Source organism: Vigna umbellata, chromosome 3 (assembly GCF_029865625.1).
Source record: "Vigna umbellata cultivar VRB3 chromosome 3, Vumbellata_1.0, whole genome shotgun sequence".
Classification (NCBI taxonomy): Eukaryota; Viridiplantae; Streptophyta; class Magnoliopsida; order Fabales; family Fabaceae; genus Vigna; species Vigna umbellata.
Genome location: NC_142167.1, coordinates 26,516,196 through 26,526,767, shown reverse-complemented (window position 1 = coordinate 26,526,767; position 10,572 = coordinate 26,516,196).

The following is a 10,572-nucleotide window of genomic DNA, read 5'->3' as shown; positions in this document are numbered from 1 at the left end:
TAAGACCAAGTATCGTATCCTAAAGGACTCACGGCCTAAACAATGATGTGATTTCTTGATTAAATAAGACTTGAAAACAAACTCTTTTAGGTTTAGAATGCCAATACTGAAAAATAGATATGCATGTAACTTGATCAATTGGACAAAAGTGCAAAGATGAACGAGTTTCATATTATGGAATGAATATGTTGTTGGGTTTAGATTTCACCTAGTTTACTCTCATGCATATATGAATTCTTCATTTTCATTAATGTTAATGTCATTATCTAAAACACTTAAAACCCAATTCCTCGGCGAAGAAAAACTATCCTTAAATATTAGATCATACGATTCATAGCATTCCTAATAATTAATTCTGAAGAATGGAAGCTTAAGACAACCAGAACTCATATCCCCATTCTTGAGCAATACTACTTCTGGAAATAATTCTCCAGATCATGAATTGTAAGATACCTTCTTGTACTCATGCAAATCATACATCATGTTAAATAATGAGTTAAACAAAGCAAGCATTACGCAAAGAAGAATTACCCTAACAATTAGTGAAAGAAGCATATATAATCAACAATCAATTCAATACATGAGACTTTACAAAGGTTACATCATCCCGCACAACATATAGAGTTTAGTTCACCATTGACATGGCGAAACTAGATGAACAATGGAAAAAGAATGAAAGATAAAACCCTAGAAATTGAAGATAGGAGCTTTCGCATCCAAATCCGTCTTCAAGGGAGCAACGAGTGTGTTTCTGAGCCTATTTCGTCCAAAGATGTGAACCCTAGGACGTCCAAATCCTTAAATAGAACATGAAAATAACAGAAAATGTGTCCAAGCCCACTAGACTAGCGCTCAACGGTGTGCGGGTCAAAAGTTGCGCTCAGGGTCAACTCAAAGGACAAGCAAGCATGGTGCATCTCGACGAAGTTGCACTCAGTGCCCCTAAAATGGGCGCCCAAGCACGAGCCAGAAGCATCATGCGCTGAGGGCTCCAGAAAAGGGCAGCCAAGTGTGAGACAGTGTACTTTGGCGTTGAGGGCCCCTAAAGTGGCGCTCAGTGGTACTGCAATTTCCTTTCTTGATACTTTTCCATCCCTTCTTGAGTTCTAACTCCTTACTACTTTGAACTCATCTTAATTCCTGTTGAAAAACACTGAAATCTAGCATCAAGCCATTAAATTCACCTTCAACTCTCTTAATCATCAAAACTATGATTCCAAGCTAGTTTCTAAATCAAAAAGGGTGTTTTTAGTATCAAAATTAAGTATCAAATAACGGTAAATTCAATCGTTATCACAACCCCAAACTTAGAACTTTGCTTGTCCTAAAGCAAACAAAATGTAACTTGGCTTTCAAACAATCAGTACAATGGTTTCAACACCTTTCAAAACATTTTCTTTCAAGACAAGTAATTGCTCATATCAGCTTATTATAAAGAATATCAATCAAGATGAATAGATGCCTTAATTCAATTAAGCTCATTTTGGTTCTCATACTGAAAGAATATTCAACAGATGTTATACTCATGAATGATCAACCAAGCAAAGATGTAATCATGCATACATGGAACTATTCCTCAACAAGAAAAGGTGTTTCTCTCAAACACACATGTGTATATAGAGGTGACTCATTCACTCTACTATCACAATGTCACATGAATCAACTTTGCCTTTCAATTAACCACAATCAAACACACTCACAAGCAAGTATCATCACAAGGGCTTTTCTATGGCTTGTAATGTGGCTGGGCTAAGAAGAAAATTTGTTTTTCCGGATCACAAAATCCTTGAGTTAAGAGAATCATTCATAAATTCATCATTTAATCACAATCTCCTTTTTCAAGAAACCATTCTCACTTCTTCCCAACTTTCCCCTGCATTGAGCTTTTCTTTTTCTTTTCTTTTCTTTTTCTTTTGCTTTTCATTTGCTCAATCACTTAGCTCAATGCTCATTCCCTTTATTTTCCCTTTTCAAATTTCCCAACAACCCCAAACTTGAACCTTTATCAATACCACATAAATATTCTCAACTTAACTCAAGGTAAAGATTTTCAAAAAGGGTTTTCATATCCTATTTAAGGCTAAAGGTTCAAAGGATAGAACACATTGTGCTCTCTTTTATTGGATAAAAAGGGATAATGATAACAGTTGAAAAACTGTTATTTTCATGCTTAAAATTGATACTAAAAGCAACCTTTATACTTAGAAACTAGCTTGAAATCATGCTTTTCTTCATATTTTCATAAATAAGAGAGTTGGACAGGTTTATGCTTGATTTCAGTGTTTTTGTGCAGGTTTTAAGGTGAATTTGGTGAAAGAAGTGAAGAAGGAGAGATATGGAATCAGAAAAGACATCAAAAAGTGCAAAAGGAGAAGCCGAAGTCACCGCTCAGCGGCTGTTTACCGCTGAGCGGCACTCAGGAGCTCACGGGAGGACCGCTGAGGGGCAAAATGGCCGCTGAGGGGAAGAAACGTGACACGCACTTACCGCTGAGCGGCACTTTAATGGGCTTGGACCTAATTTTCTGTAATTTACGAATAATATATAAGCTTTAGGGTTTCCTAGGGTTTGTATCTTTGGCTGGAACGAAGAAAACACTCTCTCTTCCACCCCTTTGAAGGAGGATCTTGGATGCTGAGGCTTCCTCTTCACCTTTTTAGGGTTTTATCTTTCATTCTTTCATTGTTATTCATCTAGGTTCACCATGAATATGGTGAACTAAACTCTGTATGTTTGTTGGGGAATCAATGTAATCTTTTGAAGCTCTCATATATGGAATCTGTTTTTACATCTTTTAATTAAGATCTATGCTTTCTTTCATCATTAGTTAGGGTTTTTCCTCTTTGCGTAATGCTTGCATTGTTTAACTCATTCGATGCATGATTATTGATTTTGTCGATACGGGCGCGTACGGGGAAGTCTAGATCCGGGGAATTTCTCCCAATATTATATTGGTTGTCGTTAAGCTCCTGCACTTATGAACTGATCATTAGGAATGCTAGGAATTGTATGAACTCGTGATTAGGGAGAAGCCTTCTTGAAAGGTACTTTAGAGAGTGGCATTAACAATGATTATTTGAATGTTGAATTCCTAAAATATATGAGAGTGGATAAGATGAAATTGACCCCCAACAACATATTCATACATATATTTCATTGAAAGTGTTTATCTTTTGTTTTTTTTGCCATTGATCAAAACTTCATGCATACATATTTAATTTTCGTCTTTTGCATATAAAATCCAAATATTTCGTCTTTAAGTCTTACCTAATCAAGAAACCACACAACTAAACTAGGCCGTGAGTCCTTTGGGAAGAACGATACTTGGTCTTACCAAGTTTATTACTTGAACGATTCGGTCACACTTGCCGATTGAAAAACAAGTTTGTGACATCATATTTTGGTGTTCATAAATTTGTCCATCAAGTTTTTGGCGCCGTTGCTGGGGACTCGTGGTTTAACTGGTTAATTTGTGTGATTGTTGATTATCTTTGACTTTAATTTTGAATTTCTGTTTTTATTTTCTGTTTTTATTTTTTCGGTTTTTATTTTATTTTATTTTATTTTATTTTACTTTCTGTTTTCTATTTTTATCTTCTCCTATATCTTTTTGTGCTAACCAAATATTCTAGGGTTTTGTGTTCTCTTGTATGCAGGAGGCAATTCGAACTAGGAGCAAGAAAACAACAGAACCTCTTCTTGAAGGTCTAGACGAGAGTAGACGGAGGAGAAGAATCCGAACATCTAGAGAACTTTTCCCTCCTCCGGAAACTCTGTTGCAACCATCACCACAAGGTTCTGTTCATAGCACAGAAAATATGGAGAACAATAATATCAAAAGAACTCTTGCTGACTACACCAATATAGCTGGACCTCAGCACTTTAACAGTATAGCTAGACCTAGAGTCAATGCAGCTAACATGGAGGTCAAACCAGCACTGATCCAACTGGTAAAAAGCAACCAATTCAATGGGTTATCTCATGAAAGCCCATATGAGCACCTCACAACCTTCAATGAGATTTGCAACACAGTCAAAATTAATGGGGTGCCAGATGAAGCGATCAAACTTAGTTTGTTTCCTTTCTCATTGGGAGGCAATGCTAAACTTTGGTTAAATTCTTTCCCAGAAGGAAGTTTCACAGATTGGGAAGCAGTGGTAACAAAGTTTTTAAACAAGTACTTTCCACAATCAAAGGTGACAAAAGGCAAGCAAGAGATATCTTCATTTAAGCAGGGCATGGAAGAATCACTGGGGCATGCATGGGATAGATACAAAAGTCTACTAAGAAAAACACCCACGCATGGCTTTGAAGAACAGGAAGTAGTCTTAATTTTCCTTGGAGGGCTTGGTTCACAAACCAAGATGATGCTGGACGCCTCAGCAGGAGGCAATATTAAATGGAAAACTCCAGAGGAAGCCACAGAAATTATAGAAAACATGGCTACTAGTGATAATGAGCTGCACAGTGAGAGAGGAGCTCCTATGCAACAAAAAGGGGTTCTCCAATTACAGACACATGATGCCTTGCTAGCTCAAAATAAAATTCTAACTCAACAGCTGGAAACTCTGACGAAAACTCTTGCACAATTACCTAAAGAGTTGAAAATTGCTGCACAGGTACAAACCCAGTTGTGCGAATTATGTGGAGGTGACCATATCAATGGTCAATGTGTCTTTCCAGTTGAAGCTGTAGAGGACGTTAATTTCATGGCCAATCAATTTCCATACCGTCAAGGGAATTACAATCAAGGGTGGAAACCACACCCAAGCATTGGTCAAGGACAAACTGGGCAAGCTAGTCAATATAATAAGCAGCAGCAACCAACCTTTTGGCAACAGTTATCTATGCTTAATGAAAGATCAACAAGGTTGGAAGAAACTCTTCAGCAATTCATACAGAAAACTGAATCTTCTCAAAAGAGCACTGAAGCTGCTATAAAGAATTTGGAGATTCAAATGGGTCAGATTACCAAGCAATTGGAAGAAAGTCCAAATAGAAATTTTGGGGCTAATACTGAGGTTAACCCCAGAGAAGAGTGCAAGGTGATAAAGAGTGTTGATGATGATAAAGTTGAGTTAGATACAGAAGAGAGAAGAGACATAGAGAGCAACAGTACTTTTCCTTTTCCAATCCATCAAGGGAAACAAATGGACTTCACAGAATTATTCAGAATGGTGGATAATGAAGCACCTTGGGAACAGATTCTACAGCAAATCGCAGTTTACACAAAATCTGATGAAGAAACTTCTACAAAGAAGAGACGTAGAGATGATGAGGCAAAAGAGTGTATAACTGTTAAGAAAGAGTCATTCCCTCCTAAAGCATCAGATCCAGGCAGTTTTTCTATCCCTTGTACCATAGGGAAGAAAAAGGTAAAGAAAGCTCTCCTTGATTTAGGTTCAAGTGTTAACTTGATACCTTATTCTTTACTAGAGCAAATCGGCAATGTTAAAGTGAAACCTGCAAAGGTTAAAATAGTAATGGCCGATGGATCTTCAAAGGAGCCATGTGGGATTGTAGAGGATATTATAGTTTGTGTTGGCAAACTTCAGTTCTTGGCAGACTTTGTGGTGATGAAGATGGAGACAGAGAAGATACCTATCATACTTGGAAGACCATTTATGAAAACGGCCAGAGCTATCATTGATGTAAATGAAGGTATAGTAGTGCTTCAGGACAGAGAGGAGAGAGTGGTGGTAGACGTCTTCAAAGATGAGACGCAAGCACAGGAGGAAGAAGCTAGTTATAAAGCTGCATTTCAAGATGCACCCATGACTAGCCGTAAAGATGAAAATCTCAAGGTTGCAGGTAACCATTGTTTGTTGTTTCAGGTACCCAAGGAAGAAGAGACTGGAAGAGGAGAAAAAATTCCTAGTGACTGGGAGAAAAGAAAACTCCAACTTGGCACACCTGTAAGAATCAAGAACAAGTTGTGGGTTGTGAAGGGCTTTAAAGAGAAGGAGATGATAGAGATAGAGTCTCCATATTCTAGAAGGACCAAAACAGTTTAAAGGAAACAGCTGAGGAGTTGGTGGAATGACAACATCAACTATAAAGAAGATGGAACTTGAACTTTATTGGGTCAAGCTAATGACGTTAAAAGAGCGCTTGCTGGGAGGCAACCCAGTGGATTTAAAGACTTTTGATTTGGTTTTGTAATTTTTAATTTGTGAACATTATTTTTGTAATTATTTTGTTGGAGATAGCATCTACTGAAGGATGCTAGGTGGTTAAGTATCTACTGAAGGATACTATGTTTGTAACACCTACTGATGGGTGTTGGTAAGAAAATTTTGCACCTACTGATGGGTGTTGGTGGATTTTGGGTCAGGCTCGTGACGTTAAACAAGCGCTACCTGGGAGGCAACCCAGTTGATTGAATATTTCTGTTTGTTTGTTTTAGTTAGGGTTTGCATAAGCATTTTAAACATTGAATTGCAGGGAACCAGTGAGGGGCATGTATGGGAGGCACGTAGGTTAAGAAAAGAAGGAGAAGAGCACATCACGAAAGTGCCGCTGAGTGGCAACTTACCGCTGAGCGGTACTCTCGCAGATGGGCTTTAGTTTCCCCTTAGCGGGACCCGAGCCCATTAGGGTATTTTTATACCCCAAGCTGCGTTTTAGGTTTTCTATCCAGGCTCTTCTTTGCACAAACACCCTTACATACCTTCTCCAAGGTTTTCCACATATTTTCACTCTTTCCTCTTAAGAAAATTTCTCTTCCACTCACTTGTTCACTAGTGTGTCATCAAAGTTTGGGGTTGGAAGAGAGCATTCTAGCTTGGAAGCATTCTTATTGCATCTAGTATCTCCACCCAAGTAAGTAAAATGCATTTTGTTCATTCTAGGGTTCTTGAATTTGAATGTGATTGTCAAAGCATGAATATTTAGGGGTTTTGATTTCTATGCATGATTTGATGATATATTTGATGTTTGAACCGATTAAACTGCATGATTATGAACTGGAAAACTGAAAATTGCATTTGGGTGGAGTTAGGACAGCTTTAAAACAAGATTTTCAAAAATCTGCAGAGTTACCGCTGAGGGGTAAACTGCCGCTGAGCGGCACTCTGCCAGATTTGGTTTTTCTGAATTTTTGCGTGTTGGAATGTGGCACTGGTAGCGCTGAGGGGGAATTCTGGCCCTCAGCGGTGGTTTAGCTTCAAAAGGAGTTGTGTTCTGTGTTTTACTAATGATTAACATCATGTTCTGTGGTTTTGTATTTATGTTTTGAATGTAGGAATGGCATCCTCTTCAGGAAAAAGATTGAAAACCATGGCAACCAAGAGAAAGGAAAAGGAACCAGAGCAACCCCACTCTAGCAGGTTCCTCTCTAGGAAACATGAGAAGCACTTTAGGGTGGTTCAGGACAGGAGACTTCTGATGGAGAGAAAGGTTGGAATGATACCTAACTTTGCTCCTCAATTTGGAGAGCAAGTGTTAGGGAATGATTGGGGAAAGCTAGCCACTTATCCTGCACCTGCCAACATAGCTGTGGTAAAGGAATTTTACACCAATGCAAAGAAGATTGGTGATTATCCAGCTGAGAATTATTTGGGCTATGTCAGAGGCCATGCTATCAGGTATGATCCTGATTCTATTAATAACTTCCTGGACACTGTATGGGCTGGTGAGCAGTGCCAGTTTGCTCTTTGCATGGAGGAAGGTGCTGATTATGAGGATGTGGAGAGAGTACTGTGTATACCTGGAGGACACTTCCAAAGGAATCGATCTGGCTCAGTGGTTAACATTAGGAGGATGGATTTGACTCCTCTTGCAAAGTATTGGATGGCGTTTTCTCATGCCAACATTCAACCATGTTCACATGTGCAGATATTACTCTCAGCAGGGCATTCTTCATCTACTGTGCTATCAAAAACTTGAATGTTAATATTGGGCAGGTGATAGCTGATGAGACTAGTGTGTGTGCCAATACCTCAAACAACAAAGCACCACTAGAACATCCCTCTTTGATCACGCACCTTTACAAGATAGCTGGGGTGGACACTTCTGCTCCACCATTTGAGAGGCCAAGAAAAGCTATTGATGAGGCTTATTACAGGCAGTACTGTGGAGGTGAGGAAGCAGCTCAGCCAGTTCCACCACGCCGTGCTCGTAGAGAGAGAGGGCCAGCACAGAGCCAGACATCTGCTGAGACACATGAAGCAGAACCATTCCAGATGAGGGACATGTATATGTCTCTTATAGGTGCTCAGTTGCAGTCCATTCACAGAGGGCAGGTGGCCACTGCTGAGATGATTGTGGGGATGTATGATACACCTCCAGCCCACAGGTGGACTATGGATGAATTCCATAATGTGGTACCTTGGCCAGAAGAACCAGTGCATGGAGGAGGAGCTGGAGCAGTTGAAGCTTCAGCTAGAGAGATAGAAGAAGATGAAGCTGATGATGATGATGCATTTGAAGATGATGAAGATGAGGAAGAAGAAGAAGATACAGAGGACAGCTCAGACTGATGAGGAGCTGAGATAGCATTTACTGATAAATGCTATCATATGATTATGCTTTTGTGGTTTAAGTTTTCTGAACTTATTTGTTTTTGTTTTTAGATTAGGGTTTGATGTACTCTATTGAACACCTGGTTTGTTATGATGGTTTGCTATTAACTGTGATTGTGTGATAAGTAATGCTGAATGATGCTTATTGATTGATTGATGTTGAGATGATGTGCACATTAAAATGCTTATACAGGTGATTCACAAACTTTGTGAACAAATGCAGGATATCATGATTGTGATTGTGAAATTAAGCAGGATGTGTATGTCAAATGTGAATGAGCTTATATGTGAGGTTTTGAGCTCCAGAGTTGTTATTGTTAAATGCTATTACTCTGAAAGCATGAATGACTTTGCCCAGGTTTTCTATGATTGAATCAATTGCTTGTTTTGCATCATATGATCAAGGTCGTTTGATTGGAAACCTTTTTATTGGCCAAATTCGTAAAATTAGCCCACTAAAAGAGAACACTTTGTGTTCTATCCTTTTGAACCCTTAGCCTTGAATATACACTGAAACCCTTGATTGAAAATCTTTACCTTGAGTTAAGTAGAAGATCTTGTGTGATATTGTTAAATGTTCAAGTTTGGGGTTGTTGGGAAAACATGAAAAAGGAAAAGCATTGAGCTAAGAGCTAAAAAGTAAGAATATGCAAAGAAAAAGAAAAGAAAAGAAAAAGAAGCAAAGCTCAATGCAAAGGCAAAAGAAAGTTGGGAATGAATAAGATGATTGTGTTGTTATGATTCTCTTAACTCAAGGATTTTGTGATCCAGAAAAACCAATTTTCTTGTTAGCCCAGCCACATTATAAGCCATTGAAAAGTCCTTGTGATGATGCATGCTTGTCAATGTTTTTGATTGTGGTAAAATGAAAGGCAAAGTTGATTCAGGTGACATTGTGATAGTAGAGTGAATGAGTGATTACCTTTTATACACTTGTGTGTTGAGTGAAATACTTTACCTAGTGAGGAAATATTCCATTAGCACATGAACATCCATGCTTAATTGATTGGTCATTCATGAAAAAAAGCATTTGTTGGGTATTAACTGATTTTGTGAAACACTAAAGCATGTGCACATCCTGATTGAAATCTTGATCATAAGTTTGATTGATGTTTTTACTTATCTTGAAAAGAAGATTTTTGAATGAAGTGAACCATCATATGAATTGGTTGAAGATGGAGTTACATCTTGTTTGCTTGAGGACAAGCAAAGTTCTAAGTTTGGGGTTGTGATAACAGTTGAAAAACTGTTATTTTCATGCTTAAAATTGATACTAAAAGCAACCTTTATACTTAGAAACTAGCTTGAAATCATGCTTTTCTTCATATTTTCAGAAATAAGAGAGCTGGACAGGTCTATGCTTGATTTCAGTGTTTTTGTGCAGGTTTTAAGGTGAATTTGGTGAAAGAAGTGAAGAAGAAGAGATATGGAATCAGAAAAGACATCAAAAAGTGCAAAAGGAGAAGCCGAAGTCACCGCTCAGCGGCTGTTTACCGCTGAGCGGCACTCAGGAGCTCACGGGAGGACCGCTGAGGGGCAAAATGGCCGCTGAGGGGAAGAAACGTGACACGCACTTACCGCTGAGCGGTATTTTACCGCTGAGCGGCACTTTAATGGGCTTGGACCTAATTTTCTGTAATTTACGAATAATATATAAGCTTTAGGGTTTCCTAGGGTTTGTATCTTTGGCTGGAACGAAGAAAACACTCTCTCTTCCACCCCTTTGAAGGAGGATCTTGGATCTTGAGGCTTTCTCTTCACCTTTTTAGGGTTTTATCTTTCATTCTTTCATTGTTATTCATCTAGGTTCACCATGAATATGGTGAACTAAACTCTGTATGTTTGTTGGGGAATCAATGTAATCTTTTGAAGCTCTCATATATGGAATCTGTTTTTACATCTTTTAATTAAGATCTATGCTTTCTTTCATCATTAGTTAGGGTTTTTCCTCTTTGCGTAATGCTTGCATTGTTTAACTCATTCGATGCATGATTATTGATTTTGTCGATACGGGCGCGTACGGGGAAGTCTAGATCCGGGGAATTTCTCC